The sequence below is a fragment of the Desmodus rotundus genome, chromosome 9 (genome assembly GCF_022682495.2).
Source record: "Desmodus rotundus isolate HL8 chromosome 9, HLdesRot8A.1, whole genome shotgun sequence".
Lineage (NCBI taxonomy): Eukaryota > Metazoa > Chordata > Mammalia > Chiroptera > Phyllostomidae > Desmodus > Desmodus rotundus.
Window position 1 is genome coordinate 23844257 of NC_071395.1, and position 20151 is coordinate 23864407.

The 20151-nt window shown below is 35.7% G+C and overlaps 1 protein-coding gene across 2 annotated transcripts in view; it reads left to right on the forward strand.

Annotated features, from left to right (window-relative positions):
- Positions 1–20151, forward strand: part of FSTL5 (follistatin like 5) — a 546539-nt gene that overhangs the window by 78342 nt on the left and 448046 nt on the right. The gene's annotated exons all lie outside the window — the stretch shown is intronic.

Here is a 20151-nt window from a genome sequence, read left to right on the forward strand (position 1 = left end):
AAAGTAATTATTTAGAGTCAAGATGATGAAATGAGATATATCACAAGAAAATGGTAAAACTTTGAAAATGAGTAATTTTATCATAATTTTAAGAAAAATACCAATCTATGGTTTTTAGAATGAACCTCCTCTATAGAATTTTCTAGATTGGAGCCCTGCTTTAGTAGCCACACAGTAATGGAGAGCAGATTCTCAACCCAGCCCCCCTCTCTCTTCTAATTGTTCCTTACATAGTTCTGCGCACAGAGGGAAAATACCTCCTTATAACCCTCTAGCAACCAACTTGTGCCCTGCAAGTTTAATTGTTTATGCCAATCTTAGGGCAACATTAAATATATTTTGAATAAATCCTTACACAATTTGCCATATAATAAATATAATAAAAATATAAGTAAAATTATCCCTAAAGGTAATTGAAGTAAATTATACCTGAAGGGGAGTGGGAACCTGGCACACAAATGATCTCAATACTATTGTTGTTTGAAAAGATGTTGCTCAGTGAGTGACTTAAAAAGACAGAATAATTAAAGTTTCATGTGGAGCAGCACAAAAAAATATCATTTTCGGGGAGAGTGGTATGGTTTTCATGATTGCGATTTGTGTCGTTGTACTTTTAGAAAAAAGTTATAATACCTTCAGGAATGCACACATTGTATTTTCAATTCAATTAATATTTTCTCTGGACTGCTATAATCCCTTATTATTTTCTTAAAATGCACACTATAATCTTCTCACGTTAACCAGCCTATTATGTTTCTAAAACCAATAATAGTTTTTTTCTTCATGCTACACACTAGCATTACATCAATCTAAAGTGCCCTCTATTATCTTAAAACTTCTTTCCAATTCAGTTATATTGCATGTTCTTATTAGGTATTTTTCTTCTATTCTTCCATTTTCTTTAAATAAATTAAACTTTCCTAAATCTTGCTCTCATTCTCATTTATATATATTTTTTGTCTTTGGGAATTAAAGGGCTTTGAAGGTGCTCAGCCCTATCCTGACATTGCATAGTAATTCACCAATTAAATGGTAATCGCAAATATTTACACTTGCAAGTTTAGGGGCAAATAAATATGAATCTATCCTTATTATATTTGTATTTTATTAGGTTTTTGAAAACCTTTAAGTACATATGATAGTGAAGAATATATAATAGAAACTCCGCTCTGAACCATTTAAAGAGACATTAAACATTTCCAGGTTTGCTTCATGTTTCTTTTTGTTAAAAACTGGGAGAAATAAACCCAGATGTACCTAAAAACCCTCTCTGTGTTCCTACCCTATTCTTCAGCTCCAGAAGCTCATTACCCTATAGTGTAATGCAGATACCTTTACAACATAGGTCTATGGACCCAAAAGGAGACACACTAAGTTCTATTAGTCATGGAATGCACTTTGGGATGATATTCATTATTACTAAGTCATCCATAATCTCAACATGCTATTCTGTAACCTGAAGGCTAAATTATTAGATTAACCACCATTAAAACCATAGGAGAAAAGTAGATTAATATGAAAGCAAATCACTTGATATTTTTAGTAGGCACAGAATACAGAAAGATAAAAAGCACAAGTGTTTTCTACAGTCTGTAATTCTCAAATGATCACAGGATCCAATCTGGCATTATAGCATCTTTCTTCCACTATTTCATGTTTCTGGCACCCTTTGAGAATACCTCAGCCGGTAGAGTTCTGTTATTATTATTTCACCCATTAGACAGTTGTGGGCTCAACTTTCTTTCTGAAGTTCTGAGTCTTTATGATTATTTTTTTGTATTAGGTTTCTATAACCTTCCATCAGTATTTATCAATGCATGTGAAAATATTCTGAGTTAGTCCAAAGGATCTTCTGAGTTCAAGATGGATGCTTGTGCCCACAACCCTGTCCTTTTGAGAATAATAATCAATTTCCCAATTTTCTTCTTTCAATTTCCTAAAGTTATATAGTGGGAATTCAATGGAAGATTTTTTTGTGTCCCCTAGTTGGAGAATTCCTCCCCTGAATACTAAAGTAGCAGAACTTGAAGATGGAGAATGAGTGAGCCAACTCACCATTCTGTGAGTAGATTATTAAGTGAAATAGTGAGAAATACTTTTAGCCCTTTGTCCCTTGGTATTCTGGGATATGGGAGAACAGCATCATGTGTTGCTTACCAATTTATATCTATCTCATCTTGTACCATCAATTCACAGCAATTTTTTCTACTGGCTGGCAACATGACTAAGTACTCAATTAAATATACCATTACACTTATCTGTAAAGCCAGCTGCTTCTGGGTATTGGTGTTTGTGATAAGACTAGGGAATTTTATAGTGATGTTGATTACTTATTTTCTATGAAAATGAATAATTTGGTTTAGAACCAATATTGTGTGGGATATATAGCAGTAAATAAGGCATTTGGTGAATCAAAAGAGGGTGATGATTTCAGAAATATTGGTGACAGGAAAGGTAAATCCATACCAGCTTACTGTCTATTCAAGTGTGGAAAATACCTACCAAGTCCATGATGCAATGTGACCACAGAATTCACCTGCCACAGGTAATTGGCTGGTCCCTGTAGGTACACAAGTCCTATCAGGGAATTAGAGTTGATCTTTGCTGTTGGCATAACTATAGTACTATTTAAAAGTGCTGGTGATCGACTCACTAGTGCATCTATGAAGACACTCTGGTCTTTCAGGGGACGTCATTAAAGAGCCGGAGTATGCAGCTTAAGATAAGTCCATTCTAACTATTCTGTTGTAATTGAATTCTTTCACTACATCAAAGATGCTTACAACTCTCAACATGATTTAATATAGGGTCCTACTGAGGACTCTAGTTTTCGTCAATAAATCAAGCAAAAGAATCAACTATCATATTCTGAAACTAGACTATTAAATCCAGAATCCTCATAATCACGACCATATTGATGGATATGGTCTAATCTCAAGTCATTTTGTTTCCTACCCAGTTCATGACTCTCAGAATTTCTTCCCACACCTGTTCTTCTCACACAGGTTTTTGCTGGTATAAAGATGAACTTCTTGCAATTATTTTTAGTGTGTTAGTTATTTACTTCTCAGTCAAATTTTGTGCTTATTCTCTCGAGGGCATACTGAAGCTGACATTAAGTGTAGGAATGGAGCAGAAAAATACTGGCACACCATTGGTAGGTAATCATTGCAAGTGAGGTTAGTACAGTGTCTTTAAGCACGGCAGGAGTACTTTGATTAGGCATATAGAGTTGATTGTATTGACAATGGATGCTCTGTAGGGTAGATCTCAAAATATCCATTTGGGTCCATTATAATTTTCAGAAATATACTTCTGCCCATTGCTTCCTTTCATATGAAGGAGGGAGAGGTTAAAAAGTGAATTTACATTGAAATTTAGTAATCCATAAGATTTGGTTCTGCAACAAATTTTTGGTTAGATCAGCCTGTGTCTACAAAATATAAGATATTATTTTAGGGCAGTTATTATAACCTCTTGAGTCCTCTCATCTGAGCACATGAAGCCCTGGTAATTTTCACTTCTTATTCCAGGGCCACCGCTGCTCCAACCTCATTTTTATGTTCTTCTTTCTCTTCACAATATTGTGTCTGAGCACCCACTTCATCCACATGTGCCTTCAACTGGCACCTCCTTCCACATGATGTTAGGTCAGCGATTTTCAACCTTTTTCATCTCACAGCACACATAAACTACTAAAATTATGCAGCACACCCAAAATATATATTTTTGCCAATCTGACAAAAATAGGTATAATTTTGATTCATTCACACCAGATAGCTATTGTTGTGTTGGCTGTCGTCATTTTTTTATTTGACAAGCTCAGGGAAAAGAGGTCAGTGCCCCTGACTAAATAGTCAAGTATTGCAGGTTTTAAAAATCCTTGCAGCACACCAGGGTGCTGTGGTTGAAAATCGCTATCTCAGGTGATCATTTAAGTGTACATCCCCCCAAACACTGGTGGATTTGAGGAACCCAGAAATTAGAGATTCTGTATGTGTTCTAATGGGCTTCAACAAACCTCTGAAAGCTTTGCCTGAAGACAATCAACACTATATTTATTATACTGAAAAGATAACAACCATGTTCTCTACTGTGCAGAGAGAGAATATTTCTACATTCCAAAACTGTGCACCACACAAACATCTTTGACAGGATACTTCAGAAATAGGAGGCAGTTGATGACTTGCTCACAAAATGTATAGAAACATAGAAACCCTTGGAGAACTGTGTCCCAACAATGGACTGAGATTTTAGCTACAGTAGGCTGTTCCCAGATTTAATCTTCTAGTTGTGGCTTAAGCCTCTTTCTCCTCTAGACTTTCCAATTATTTCATAAGCTTCTAATACCTATATTCAAGTATTTGTACTTGAAATACCAAGACAAGTTTGTTTCCTGCCTGCTTCAGTATACGTCTTAAGTTGGTGTCCTGGAAACAGAAGCAGGGATAGAGACTTGGGGATAGGTGTCTAAATGGGGCGTTCTCTTGGGCAAACAAAGTTTAAATAATTAGGGAAACAAGATCAGGCAGAGGACAAAATCAAACTATTATACGATGAAGTTGCAACAGAGATCCAACCAATCCCACAGGGAGCTCTGGAGCTGGGGTGTTCTTTCAGGGATGGCCCAATTTGAGACAAGTGTGGCAGCCTTTGTATTCCTGCTATTAATCTATCTCCACGTTTGGCTCTACCTGACTATGGTGGGGTATGCAGCATCTGCACTGTGGTGTGTGTATGTGTTGGGGGGGGTGTCCTTATTGCCCTAGTGTGATATTAGCAGAAATGGTAATGAGAAATGTACAAGAGGTTTATGCAACATAAACTGTACCATAGTTTTAAAATAATTTGCCTATGATCCAGGAAACTGGTATCTTCTACCAACATTCATGTTACTGTGGGGAACAAACTTATTAGCTTGCAAGTTGTGCAGATTTTCAGATACTTTTTAATTCTTGACATCAGAAAGCTATTGGTGCTGCCACGGCAGCTGACCCTCATATCCGTGAACTTGATGTCCAAGACTCTGGGACATGGCATTGATCTGCTGCTTCTGCTCCAAATCCTCATGGAGATCACAGCTGGAAACGGGGATGCTAACTCTGGGTGCCCCAACTGCCCCAAACACTCAGTGTAACCACATTGCTTTCTGGAAGGAATGGCGTCAGGAAAGTAGCCTCTGCCTCAATAATTGTGTTCCAAATCTCATGCAAATGTATCTAATTTGGAAAACTCAACCCACATTCAAACCCTCAAGAAAAGGAAGTTTGAGAAATTAAATTTCACATTTTCAGTCTATCTAACCAACAGTATGGGCAGGAGGTTGAGAGATCAGAAAGTAGAAGAATGCAATCTACAGGATACATACTAGACTGTGTTCCTCTGGAAAGAATGTACTGTTGATTCCACCTGGGGCCTTAGCAATATGTTCACCCAGAGCAACATTTTATGTTAATGTCTTTCTCTGGGTTTTCCTATAGCACAGATATTTCATATTTAACACCCACATTGGTGGGCCTGTGGTTAATATTACATGTTTTCAGAGATTTCCCCAGTCCCCCAGAAATAAATTAGAGAGTTTTCTTCTTACTCTAGTGTTCCTAGTCAGACCTTCACTAAAGGTACAGCCCACAGAAGGTGCAGATTTTTTGCAATTATCACACATATGAAAGAATTTTTGGAAGCTCAAGGTCCATTGCCTGCTTCAGGTGGGCAATATATCTCAAGACCCAGAACTGCCAAGTTAGCTGCTTATGAAATGTGGAGGAGTAGTGTTGACTCTGGCAACTTGATTTTCACCTTTCTACTTTTCTTAGTACCTTTTGTTTCCTTCTTTCCTGAAAGCTCGGATAAGCATTTGAATGAAAAATGTGTTGTATTTTGACCAGAATGTGTATGCGTTCTTGGAGGCGGTGTGTGTGCACTTCCATTTGTTGTGGAGCCAGGAACCACATTGCCTTTATTTTAATCATTTCACCCCACTCAGCATTGCATGGTGTATTTCTTTCTTTTTATTTATTTGTAGAAAATGCTGTCTGAAGTCAAATTGATAGTTTCCCCCCTACATTTCTATTTGGAAATGTTTTCTTATTTCTATCACTACATTATTTGATGTCAATCTTCCGTACTGAACAACTTTCTTGATCGAGTTTGGACAATTTTCACATAGATATGGAACAAATCAAAGAAAGGCAGTGATGTAAGCTCTGAAAAATCTTACTTGGAACGTGAATCCTTTGGAAATGTTCTGCTGAGATAATTTCCCACATACTTAAAAGTGAAAATAATGACTTCTTTTTATTGTTAGTATTTTTTGTTCATCTCTAATGCTGGTCATTATGCTCTGAAAAAAGATAAAAGAAGAAAACATATGAGACTTGTTTACAGGAAGCTCATTCATATCATGGTAAGATAGACACGGATTTCAACAGTTATACCGTGTGTATGTAGTAGAAGGAATCATTGTTTGTCATAGTAGATTGAATTAATATGTTAATAATTAAGATAATTTATATATATACATGCATATATATTGTCAGTTCAACAAATATTCATTAAGCCCTTGGTTCATAGTGCCATTGGTGTTCCATATTAAGATTTATAGTCTCTACTGAAAAAATCCTTTGTTCACAGTTGGAAAGTCTATATAGATAAATTTATGGCTAAACAGAGGACTCAAATTAAAGATAAATAAAACTTAGGAAGCATTACTAAGAATACCATCACTTAATAATAAATATTCAAAAGAAATTGTACAGCCATGATTTAAAAGAAAATAAATGTAACTGGCAGAAAAAGGATTTTAAATTTTCCTTAGGAAAGGACACATAATAAATCTTTAAATTACTAAGTGGTGAGCAAAATACTTGTGACTTGAAGTCACAAAACACATAATTTAGAATCACCTAAATTTAGAGAGTAGCGTGTATAATCCAGCTGACTTTGTGAAGGGCTAATTGTGCTAAACTAATTTAATTGCATTTTATAGTAGAATGAGAGTTTTCATAAGCAAAGAAAGACTGAGATTAGAAATAAAAATAAAAAGATTTTAGCATAAAAGACTCATTGATAAGCTGAAACAGTAAAATGTGTCATGTTTATTTTTCAAATTTCTTGACTCAAACTACTAAAAATTCTGTAGAGATAGTATCTGCATTGCTTTGGCAAAAATTTGCAACTACTACAAATATTTTCTGATCAACCTTACCTTATTTCTGTGAAGAGTAGTGCAGCAAGAATATTGAGTATACATGCAGCAATTCCAAAATAAATAGCTTTTATTTAAAAGTCTATTAATTTTCCTACAATTTTACCCACTACCTACTCTCTTGACAAAAATTAACCAAAATAAACTATAATTGCTTTCCAACAAATACTCATGTTTTACACTTGCTATTGTGGGCAAGTACCTGTGTACTTTTTAATCAGAAGTGCATTTTCAAATTACAGCTGCTCAGACCCTACATTCTTCTGCTTCTTGAGATATTTTGGATGTAAAATTTTTCTACTTTTGTAAAGATGAAAGATATATCACAAAAATATATCACAGTTGCCTTTGAGTGAACAGTTTTACTGTGTTGTTTGCAATTTAATCAATCAGATAATTTACTGAAAAAAAGAAAGAAAAGAAACAAGTGAGTTTCCTAAGCTGATCAGTGTGGAGTACATTTTTAATCAAAATAAATAATTATATTGAGTTTATACCCATACAGACATAGTAGCATAGTGATTAATGCCAATTTATTACTACCATACATTTTTTACATTCTGTTTAGTCATGGTTCTCCAGAAAAAGAGAATAATAGGATACATATATCTCCATACTCAGCAGGGCTGCTGTGGGTGTTTAACGTCTGCTGTCACTATCTGAAAATTCTTACTTTTTGAACAAGGGGCCTCACTTTTTATGTTGCACTGAGCGTGCTGATTATGTAGCTGATGCTGCCTCCAGGCCACAAAACTTCATTTATTCCAGGGATCCTAGGGTTGCCGTGCTTCCTGTGTGCTGTCTCTGCTTTTTGCCTTTCCATAAAAGCACAAATGGCAGTACAAAGGATATTTATTGTACCTCAGTGCTCCTAACATCAGCTCCCAACTCTCTGGGTCCCGGGGGCATCTTGTCTTTTGACCTGGAATAGACAGAATGGCTCCTCGCTTACTTTACCTGTCTTCCAACCCAGAGCCTCAGAAAATTGCTCATTAAACTTTTGCCTTTGGAGTCTTCCTTCCCTTTGTCTCTCCTGGGCAGTGAGGAGGCCATTGTCACACTTCCTGTATTTACCTCAGCACCTGCTACTCATCTCTCATTATTACATATGTTACTTGCCCATATCAGTTTTTTATCCTCTTCTTGTGTTTATTTTTTGTCCTTTTTATTAATCGTAGCATCTTCTTGTCTTTTATCTTGAATCAGAATCCTTCATTTTACTTGTAGCAAATAAACAAAAAAAGCAAGCAAAATATCAATTTACAATCCCCAACGCATATATGAAAAACTGAACTCATGTGAAATAGATGCTTAGAAGTGGAAGAACATTGCTCATACTCAATCTTCCAATATACTCAAGGCCCTATTTAATCATAGAAAAGTTACTTTGTTACAGAGGCATAAATTGAATTTTAAGTGATTCCCTCAAAAAATATAAACCAATAGTTAATTTATGAGCATTTAAAAGGGGAGTATATCCGTCAATGGTATTTATGACAGAAACAATGTTAGTCTTTAATGTACCAAGTAACAAGGTCACTAAAGTAGACTCATGTTCAACTTGATAAAAGTGATCACATGCTGAATTAGTTTGCTAGAGCTGTTATAACAAAATACCACAAACTGGATGGCTTAGAACCACAGAATTTTATTACCTAGCAGTTCTGGAGGCTAAACTTCTAAGATCTAGAAGTTAGAAGAGTTGGTTCCTTCTGAGATCTGAGAAGAAAAATCTGTCCCAGACTTCGTTCCTTCCTCTGGGGTTTACTGGCAGTCAGTCTTTGGTGTTTCCTTGGTGATGGTTAAGGAAGCTTTCAACCATTATTCTTCAAATAGATTTCTGTCTCTATTTCTATCTCTTCTCTTTCTAGAACCCCTGTAATGCTAAGTTAGTGTGCTTGATGTCATTTCAGAGGTACCTTAAACTATCCTGATAATTTTGTTTATATACTTCTGCTGTTTTGATTGGGTAATTTTCTCTATCCTATCTTCCAGATCACTGATTCACTCTTCCACATCATCTTGTCTGCTGTTGATTCCTTCTAGTGTGCTTTCTACTTCAGTTCTGTATTCTTCAGCTCTGACTGGTTCATATATATGTATATGTAGACATACATATATATATATGGGTTCATATATATGTATATATATTTTTTCTATATCTTTGTTAAAATTCTTACTGTGTTCTTCCAGTCTCCTAAGTTGATGAACATTTTAATGACCATTACTTTGAACTCTTTTTTCTGGTATACTGATTATCCATTTTTTTGTTCTTTTTGTAGGTTTTGTTTTGTTATTTTGTTTGGAGCATATTTTGTTGCCTTTTTATTTTGCATAAGACTTTATGATAATTTCTTCTTTGTGTCAGGTATATCAGCTACAACTCACAGTCTTGAAAGAGTAACTTTATGGGAAATGTGGTTTTTGTGGCCCAGTGACCCAATCCCATGATCACTAAAGCCGGTGCTCCAGGGGTGACATCTGTGTGGTTTGCATGTGCCTTCCTGTCACACTTGTGATATAACTGCTACGGATGCTCTAACATGTGGGCTAGTCCCTGACTCAGCTGTCTGTTTGGCCCCGCCATTGCTGTTGCAGGTGTGCTGGTGTGCATAGACTCTCCCCCCAGAGCAGATGTTACTTTGAAGGGGTACTGGTCTTGGATGATGCTACTCTCCAGGTGTTCTGTGGTTGGGGCCTCTTGACAGGCGTACCTGTGGCAAATGAGTGACAGGGTGCTCAGGGCAGGATTCACTTGGTTGGGAATCTGGTGACAGCTGAAGTCACCCACCAAAGTGGCAGGGTGGGAGTACATTGCAATGAGCTTCAGCTGGGGAGGGTAAAATTTGTTAAAATGGACAGTATCAGAAATGGAACCCACAAATTTAGACCAGCTAGATAGAAAGAGAGTAAAAAGAAAGATGACTTCCAGCACTCCTCCCAACCCTGTAGAATATTCCAATAGATTCCTGTCCCTCTGGTACTTACCCTAAAATAGGTCAATATATGACCCAAGTACTTTTAAACCTGCTGACTCTGTGCGAGAACTCAGAGTGAATGAGTTGCACATGAACCCTTTAAGAGCTGCATTGTGTTTTTCTACAGCCCTTCTGCTTTTTCTGACACAACTGCTGTTGGTTTTCAAAGCCAGTTGCTATAGTATCTCTTCTTCTTGGTGCAAGTCCACCAGGCAAGGGAGCCTGATATGGGGCTTGGACCCTTCATTCCTCATGAAGTTCCTCTACAGTTTGTGATATTCCAGGTTGTATACTGCAGCTGCAGAGGTGTGGATTCTGACAAAACCATATTTCTGCCCCTCCAATCTGCCTCGATGTGGCTTTTTCTTTATATCTGTAGAAAATGTGTTCTACTCTTCTTCCGACTATTCTCAGAGATAGTTGTTCTATATGTAGTTGTATTTGTGTGTTTCTGGAAGGAGGTGAGCTCAGGGTCTTCCTCCCCCACTATCTTGATCCCTCTTTTCAACTATAATCTTTAAGAAGGTTAGTAAATTAAAGACATTTAGGGACAGGAAATACTAGCAGAACTGAAACTGAAAGTAAGGAATTAGTTTAATACCACACAAAACACAAGCCAGCTGATTATAACCTTCAATCGTGATATGTTTTTATTTGACATTTCCAATAAAATTTTGAGAGAAATTATAGTAAGTGGTTCCTGTGAAAAATTTGTTTTACATATATTTTAGATGAAGCATATTGAATCAATTCACTCCTCTTGAAGTGGAACCCATGGAAGTCTGCAATGTAACAGGTTCCCCAGTGACTCCTGTGCACACTAAAATTTAAGAAATTTGAAACTTTTTTCCAGACCTGTGATCTTTATTGAGAAGTCAGACATCTCTATATAAGTTTCTGATCTCTTAACTTTGATCTTTTCTGCAGCCCAGCTTTCCCCACAGTCCAATTAAATTTTGAGCATGTTCCTGCCCTGACTTCCTCAAGTTTATAACATATCCCTTTTTCATTGATTTGAGTTTATGCTATTTATAGACTATCACTAGCATTCCCATCCCACTGTGACTCTTGACTTTTCCTGACGTTTGTGATTGTTTGTGCACTGACATGCTAATATACAAGGTCTGTCCAGAAGGTATCCAGCCATGTAATATGAAAAATAGAGACACTTATTAAGGAAGATGTAAAAGAAACTCTGTACATAGGACAATGGGATCTCAGTCCCCTTCAAAGTCGGCCTTCTGAGACTTCATGCAGTTCTCCCAATTTCCATCAGCTGCCCCATCGTGTTTTCTGAATCTCATAGACTGTCTGAAATCTCTTCCCTTTCAAAGGTGATTTCAGTTGTGGAAAAAGCCAGAAGGCACAGGGTGTCGAATCTTGGCTGTTGAGGGATTGAGGATTGAGTCACATGGGTGATTTGATGTTTTGCCAAAACATTTTGTACGAGATGTGATGCATGAGTGGGCACATTGTCATGATAAAGCTGCGAATGAGCAGTTGCCCATAGCTGTAGCCTTCTGAATCGTCCCAATGATTTCCATGGAGGAATGTTCAAGCTTAAGGCAAAATCTGATGCAGATTTGTTGTTCTACTCTCTGAATCATTTTGAATGTTCTGGCCACACAGTACACATGCTCACTCAATGGCGTCTATCACCCCCACTGACTAGTACAGTAAAGTCATCATTGTTCACACATGTGCACTCCAGTCCACTCTCCTTGGCTGCCAGGTTACATTGATGTCATGCAAAAGATTCTTGTTATATTAACAAAGGCTGGGCTTTTTCTGGACAGACCTCATATTATAATAATTTGAAGCAGAATGCAGCTTCCACATTATACTTGACAATACTGATGGTATTAATAGATCTGATAAATAAACAATAATTTAAATATTTTTATTTTATTTTTCTTCTTAATTTCCAATGTGAGGCTGTAAATTAGAGCTTTCACTGTAACAAGATTATTATATTGCAACTTAATTGAAATAAGTTTAAAATGTAAATGCTTTAACACAACTACAGCACTAATATATAAGATAACTGTATTCAAACATCAATAAAAAAAGGGAAAAAAAAGAGAATATATGCCCTTTGCTTGGTGGCTCAATTGGTTGGAGTATCATCTCAGGCACCAACAAATTACAGGTTCAATCCCTAGTCAGGGCACATAATAAGGTTGCACATTCCATATCCAGTCAGGGAGCATATAGGAGGCAACCAGCTGATCTCTCTCTCTCTCTCTCTCTCTCTCTCTCAAATCAGTAAAAAACAAACATCCTGGGGTGAGGATTAAAAATATATTATATGACTTCTGATATGCATGATGTCCTGTGGTGAATATTTAAGTAGTGATAACTGAAAATTTTAACTATCACTAATATAAGAAATTAACTCATGACTCTTAAGATTTTCTCTTTTCTTTTTTCACCTCTCTTATATCACAAGTATTAACCACTCAATACCTGTTGGGAATTAAATTAGTTTTAGAATGTCTCAGTTTTTTGAGACTACAACTAAGACTTTCTCAGACATTTAGAAAATTTGACCACTATTTAAAAGATATGGATGTAGCCTTCCAACTTCTTAATAAGTTTAAGTATGAAATTTCTACCTCATTTTAAAAAGATTTCCTCAATTATTTCAAAATGTTACTTCCTTTTTTTAATTAGAAAGTGATTGAATCACACCTGTTCAAAGAGCAAAGAATAGTGAACTTGCTTTCTAACACAATTATGTTATTGTTTTGGTTGTAATCATAAATTATATCATTGAAAGTCTCTAACATCATTAATTTTTCCTCTTACTGAGTGAATAGTGTGAATATACCTCATTTTTTTAACTTTATTCTTTGACTCAGAGAAAGTAATATATCCTCCTTGTGTTACTTTAGAAATGTAACTCCTTTTAAATTGTATGTTAACATAAATATATTCTAATTGAATAGATGACAAATTGACAATCTAAAGTTGATCAGATTTATTCTCACTTTTGGAAAAATGGTATATAGGTCTAATGTATTTTCCTTCCATTTGATATCCTTGCTTTCTTTTAAGGCCAGTGATTGAGATATGACTTCCGCATTCCCAATCTAGCCTTGTTCCTAACTCTTGGAATTGAGCTTGCCTCCTCATCACTTATATGAAAGAACAGATCATATGAGGTCCTCATCTATCACTGTATTTATTCTCATGTGTCTCACTCATTGCCTACACTAATCCTCACAATCATTGTAGATATGTACTTTATCTGACCTATAACTATGAGTGGAATCAATTAAGAATGCACATACATAAGTCTACTTTGTTAAATCCTAAAATTTTATCATAATGTGTCATACTATTTCAGAGTATGCTTGTGGCATACTGCCTAGTCATTGCCAATACCACAGCATTATATCTTTCAAATATAAAGATACATTGACTATTAAGTGAAATAAAGCTAACTTTTAAACAGCGATTGTAGGAATGTTTGTAAACTCATGGGTGCATTTTGTTGCCTTTTTAAAGCAAAGTTGTCCAAGTAGTTGTAAATATATTTAAATTACATACTGGCCTACATTACGCATAAAGCAAAAACATTGAAAATAATATAAAATTATTAATTCTTAAATCTGCTTAAAATTTAGTTTTTAAATCTATGGAAAATTAGTAAATACTCCTAGATGCTTTTTTGTTGTAAGGTTAGCTCAGGGGAGTTGTGTGTGTGTGTGTGTCCCAGAGATGTCATGGCGGGGGATATGGAAAGTTTATCAGGATAGTGGCCCTCTATGCATAGAGCTCCTCAGGGAAATCTAGATTAAAAATAAATAAGCAGAGGGAAAGCTTTTACAACCATACTAGAAAGCTATGATTTAATAGTGAAATAAGGTTCCTGGAATTACAAGATTAGATAAAAATAGAAGCTGTGAGTCAGCAGCCTTCAGCCTTAGTGCTGATTGGGCAGGCGGGCCACACACTCCAGCTGGGTAGTTCCGTCCCTCCGGACCTCCTTACGACCTACTGCACACAGGCCTTTTTATATTAAGCAGCAGTTGAAATCATACAGTGTCCAGACACGCAACATAAAATGTCTTCCTGTATCGACATATTTTTCTCTATGATCATGGAATTAGCAGCAACGGTTTTAAGTCTTCTTATCAATTTGTTGGAATTTGACATTTAGATAAATTTCTTATTCCTATAATTCATCAGAAAATATTTCTGATAGACAATAATATTTAAAATAATTTAATAAGACTCTGTGAACCCAACACCAAAGTAAAAAATATATATTAAAGATATTGTCCAAGCCCTTCGTTACCTTTCTCCAACCATATCCTTTTTCCAACCACTTCTTAAAAAATAAATGTTTCCTTAAATTTTGTGTTAAACATCCCATTATATTTTTATGAGTTTAATACATATGGACATGCTGATAAACAATAAATAGTGATTTTTTTATTGCTCAATTATAGTTGTCCCAATTTTCCCCTGTTCCTCTCCCCCGCCCACACCCCTGCTCCCACAGTCAGTCCATGTCCATGGGTCTTTTGCGCACGTTCTTTGACTAGACCCTCACCTTCCTTCCCTCATTATCCCCCCTCCCCTCTGGTCACTGTCAGTTTGTTCCTTATTTCCATGTCTCTGGTTCTGTTTTGCTCATTTGTTTGGTTTGTTCATTAGGCTCCACTTACATATTATAAAATAGTATATATTTGTTACATGTTTTATTTATTTGTAGTGATTCCAATAGCTTCAATTTATTTAGTTCCTCTGTAATTATTGCTCCACTTTTAAATTGCCCCCTTCACCATATGAAGAATAGTTTGTTTCACATTTTTTTGTTATTACAAATAGTGCTGCTAGGATCATTCTTATACATTTTTCCAGGTGTCCATAATTCAGCAATTATTCTAGGATACATTATCAAAAGTGGGTTTGCTGTCTTACAAATAGCTGCATATCTAAGTGTAACTGCTATTCACAAATAACTCTAGAAATGTTTTACCAATTTTCTCAAACAACATTTCTGATCATTGGTTAAAACCATCTGCATTGATTGATTCCAGTGTCTTTGGTGGAACTGTTCAGATTTGTCTTCCAGTTCTCTAATTCTATTCACCTCACTACTGTTCAACTTAACTGGATAGGTTATTTTGAACTATTCTAGTCATCGTTTTTAAAAAGGTTCCTGTAACTTACTTACATACTCATAATTCTCTGCATCTCCTTAAATATTTTTCATTTTCTCAATTTTTATTTTATATCCAGTAATCCCAATGAGAGGGATTATGGGAAGCAGCATAATTATGCTCTTGTTGCTTCCATTGACATTCGTATGTGTTTTGTAAGTATGGATTTTGATTGTGTTTTATTCATTTCTGTCTTTGAGAACCTAAGTGAAGAATGAGTGGAGGGTACACATTTCTGGACATGAAAACTTCTGAGCTATAGGGGGTCTGAAAGCACTACCAGGGTGAAAACATTTTAAGTTTATTTCTTAAGTTTCTGTGGCCATATCATTAGTATAAATTTGTGCTCCAGATCCTTACGAGGACATGCCAATGGTGACAGATACTAAGGAAAATACAGTATGGGGCAAAAATAGGTTTACAGTTGTGAGTACATGAAATGCAGAATGTGTGCTTGTTATTGTATTACTTATTAATTACTATATTATTTTCCATACGAGTAACTGTAAACCTACTTTTGCCCACCCTGTATCTTTACCTCAACTAGTGTCAGGCTAGAAATGGCACTTTCCCTTATTGCCTCCATTTTCCAAAAGTGTTATTTTAACAATTCTATAGAAGACATTTAGGACATACTCTTTAAGAACTTGTATCGTCATTTGGTAAAGTGAATTATCTATTTTATTTATATCTATATGTATATCTCTATGTATGTATGTATGTATGTACGTACCTATCTATCTACCAGTCACCTGTCTATTATTCCATTCATCTCACTATCCTTTTTTATTCTCCTTCTCTATTTAACTCTTTCCCTTAGTGTCAACTATTTTAATTTATTTTATAACTGATTTTTATTTTTATGTGTTCCTATAAAGTATATTTATTATACTTTGTGTTTGGATCAACATAAATAGTATTATTGCTTTTGTTCTCATTGATTACTTTTTCACTCAGTACTTTGGCTTATAGATATTTTCATGCCATTTTGTCATAGTGTCTAATTGTTGAGTGCCCAACATATAGATCAATTCCCCTAAGAATGGCCATGTCAATCATTTCCAGTGCCTTTACCACAGACACTGCTGCCGGGGTCATCCTTCCACCTGACTCCCTGTGGAGCTAATCAGAATTTCTAACCTTTAAAACATATGGCTTGCAGAAGTTGTTCCTATTTGATTTTGATTTTATATTTTCTTAGCATGTGTCTTAAATGCAAAACATTTGCTTTCTGAATGTCTAGTAGAATTCATCTGCAAAGGTATTTGGATCCAGGAATTTGGAAATAAAATTTTTGGTGGCCATTTGGCTGTTTTTCTTGTTTCATTTTGTTTTTGCATTATTTTTTTGAAATTTTACTTACCTATGTTTCTTTTCCTTCATGTTCCATTTTTCCATATTTGTTTTTTTTCAGAAATGTGTCACTTACATATAAAATAATTAGATGAGACTTATTAGAATATAATGGTCACATACCCTGTACATTTAATCTCAGTTGTCTGTATTTCCAATTTTTTATACCACATTGTGTTTGCTCTTAATATTCTGTCTTCTGTTTTTTAATTCAGCCTTGCAAAAGGTTTGTCCAGGAGATCATATTAATCTTCACAAAAAGAAAATTCGAGTTAAGATTTTTTAATATCCAAAGTTCTGTTAGTTCTTTATGTCCTTGATGCCAATTCTTCTTGTTTATTTTTCCTGTTACCATATTTTAACCTTTTAAGTTGAATGCATAATTTGTATTTTATAACATTGCTTTTTTCCTGATAATTAAAGCTATAAATTTTCCACAAATGCTTTTTTCCCAGAACTCCATGAATTTGGTCCTGCAGTGCTTTTCTTTGCTTCAGTCTAAATGTTTCAGAAATACTTTATGATTTCTTATTTAATCAAAGAATTATTTAGTAATCTGTTATATGGATTCTGTTTACAGGGTGCTTATTTCAGCATCCTTTTGATATAATTCTAATAATATTGAATATTATGTACATAATATGTTTAAATTTACTGTAGGTTTTTATAAAGCCTCCTTTATGGCCCAACACATTCAATATTTGTGTTTGTATGTCGGGGGGCTTTAACGCAGCCCTCCGGTCCTCCACGGATGAAGGAAAAGACTACCAAGACATGATCTGCTTGGGTAGGAAAGGTGGCCATTTCTCTCAAAGGAGAAGGGCCCAGAGCCTTTCCCTCCAGGGGCTTTTATTATGTTCACACACACAGGAATACAGATAAAGCTCATCAATCATTGTTAGCCAGTAAGGGTTAAACAATACATGATTTACAGAGAACTTTGAGGGCCTATTCTGAGTCACAGCCAATTAGTTAGAGGGCCATAAAACTTTAGGCGCCAGACTCATCTCAGGTCTGGACCCTTATCTCTTAAACTGAGGGTACAAATTAAGTAGGTTTCACAGGAATGTAGGTATTTTTCTTAGGCCTGATTCCCCAGGGAATCCGCCCCTCCCAGCACAGGACTGCACTGCCCTCTGTTATTGCTTCAGGCTTAAGTCAGGCAAGGGAAGTAAGGCTGCCAAGAGATTAGGAGACTTCTTGCAGACAGAATGAGGACTCAGGCTATTTCAAAGCCGAGGGGCGAGGGTCCATCACCCCCTTTTGCCACAGCGCCCCGAGTCCTTCCCTGTGGGCCTCTTCCGTGACCAGAACCTGTCTTAGGTTGATCCTCCCTTGAGGATTCTTACCCGTCATTGGCTAACTGGCCAAGCTCAGGGCCAAGCAGGGTGAAGTGGGCAGAGGTGGCACTTCTGCCAGGGAGATAAGCTTTGTCTCCTTAGTGGCTTATGGTCCCAACTCTGACTCAGCCTTAATCATGGGGGGTTACAGCCTCTGAAACCAGGCAGGGCGGTTCCCAACATTCGTAAATCTCATATATGTGCTTTAAAACAATGCTGTTTTTCTTTATTGCATATAGTGTTCTTTATCTGATACCTTGAGCTTTTTTTTTCCTGGAACTCATTGCTCAGATTATTCTTTGCTTGAGTTTTCAGTTTCTTGGAGGTTGCCAAAAACTACAATGTAATATACTCAGGAAAAGAATGCATGGACAAAATTTTAAGTTCAGCAAAGAGATGGGAATCCTAAAAAGAAGAATAAGACTGAATTCTTTTATCTGAAGAAAGCAGCCAAAGAAAATGAAAAATGCAACACAGGACTTAACAGCAGGTTCAATGAAGCAAAGAACAGTGAACTTGAACACAGATCTCTTGATACTGAATCTTATGGGAAAAAAAGAGAAATAAGAATAAAAAACTGAATAAAGCCTTGTGAATTGTGGGGCATCATTAAGAAAAAGAATATTCACATTATGGAAGTCTCTGAAGGAAAAGGGGAAGAAAAGGAAAGGAAACTTATTTGGAGTAATGTGGCTGAAAACTTCCCATATATGGATAGAGATATAGCTATCCAGGTTCATGAAGCTCAAAAATCTTCAAACACATTCAACCAAGATACATGGTAATAAAACCTTCGAAAATCAAATATAAGGGATTTTAAAGCACTAAGAGAAAAAAAAGACTCCTCACATACAAAGGAACCCCAATGAGACTATCAGCAGAAGTGTCATTAAAATCTTATAGGATTGGAAAGAGTGAGTGATCCCATTTACAGTAGCATCAAAAACAATAAAATACTTAGGGATAAATTTAATCAAGGTGGTAAAACATCTATACACTGAAAACTTAAAAGACATTAAAAAAGAAATTGAGTCCTGGCTGGTGTGGCTCAATGGATTTGAGTGTCAGCTTGTGAACCAAAGGATAGCTGGTTTGATTCCCAGTCAGGGCACAAGCCTGGATTGCCTAACAGGTCCCCAGTAGGGGTCACATGAAAGGCAATCACACATTGATGTTTCCCTCTCTTCCTCCCTCCCTTCCCCTCTCTTAAAAGTAAATGAATAAAATATTAAAAAAAGAAATTGAAAAAGACAAATAAAAGATATACTATGTTCTTGAATTTGAAGATTTAATATTGTAAGAAAGTCCATATAATTCAAAGATATGTACAAACCCAATGTTTTCCTATTAAAATGCCAATAGAGCATTTTACTGATAACAATTCAGTGGAGCTCTTCACAGATAACAATAAGTATCCCAATGACCCCCAATTGTCATAGCAATCTTGAGAAAGAACACAGATTGATGCATCACACCTGAATTCAAGTAGTATTACAAAATTATTATAATCAGAACAATATGGTACAGACCAGTGAAATAGAATCAAGAGCCCAGAAATAAATGAAGAAAATTAAGTAAACTAATTTTGACAGGGGTGTTCTGAACACACAGTGGAAAGAATAATCTGCTCAATAAATGGTTCTGGGTAAGCTGGATATCTACCTGCAAAAGAATGAAACCGGACCTCTGATGACACCACTAATAAAAATTAACTAAAATGCATTAAATAATTACATGTGAGGCCTGAAACAGTAAAATTAGTAGAAGAAAACATAGGATAAAAGCTCCCTGACATTGGTCTTCTCATTGATGTTTTTCTGGGGTATGATACCAAAAGCTCAAGCAACACAAGAAAAACAATGAAACAAAATAGTTTCTGTACAGTTAAAGGAAACAATAAATTTAAAAGGCAACTCATGGGATGGGACAAAATATTTGCAAATTATATATATGATAAGGAATTAATTTCAAAATATATACAAATTCATATAACTCAATAACACAAAAGGAAAAAATTCAAGTATAAAAATGAGCAAAGGACCTAAATAGATATTTTTCTAAGGAAGACATCCAAATGGCCAACTGGTGCATGAAAAGAT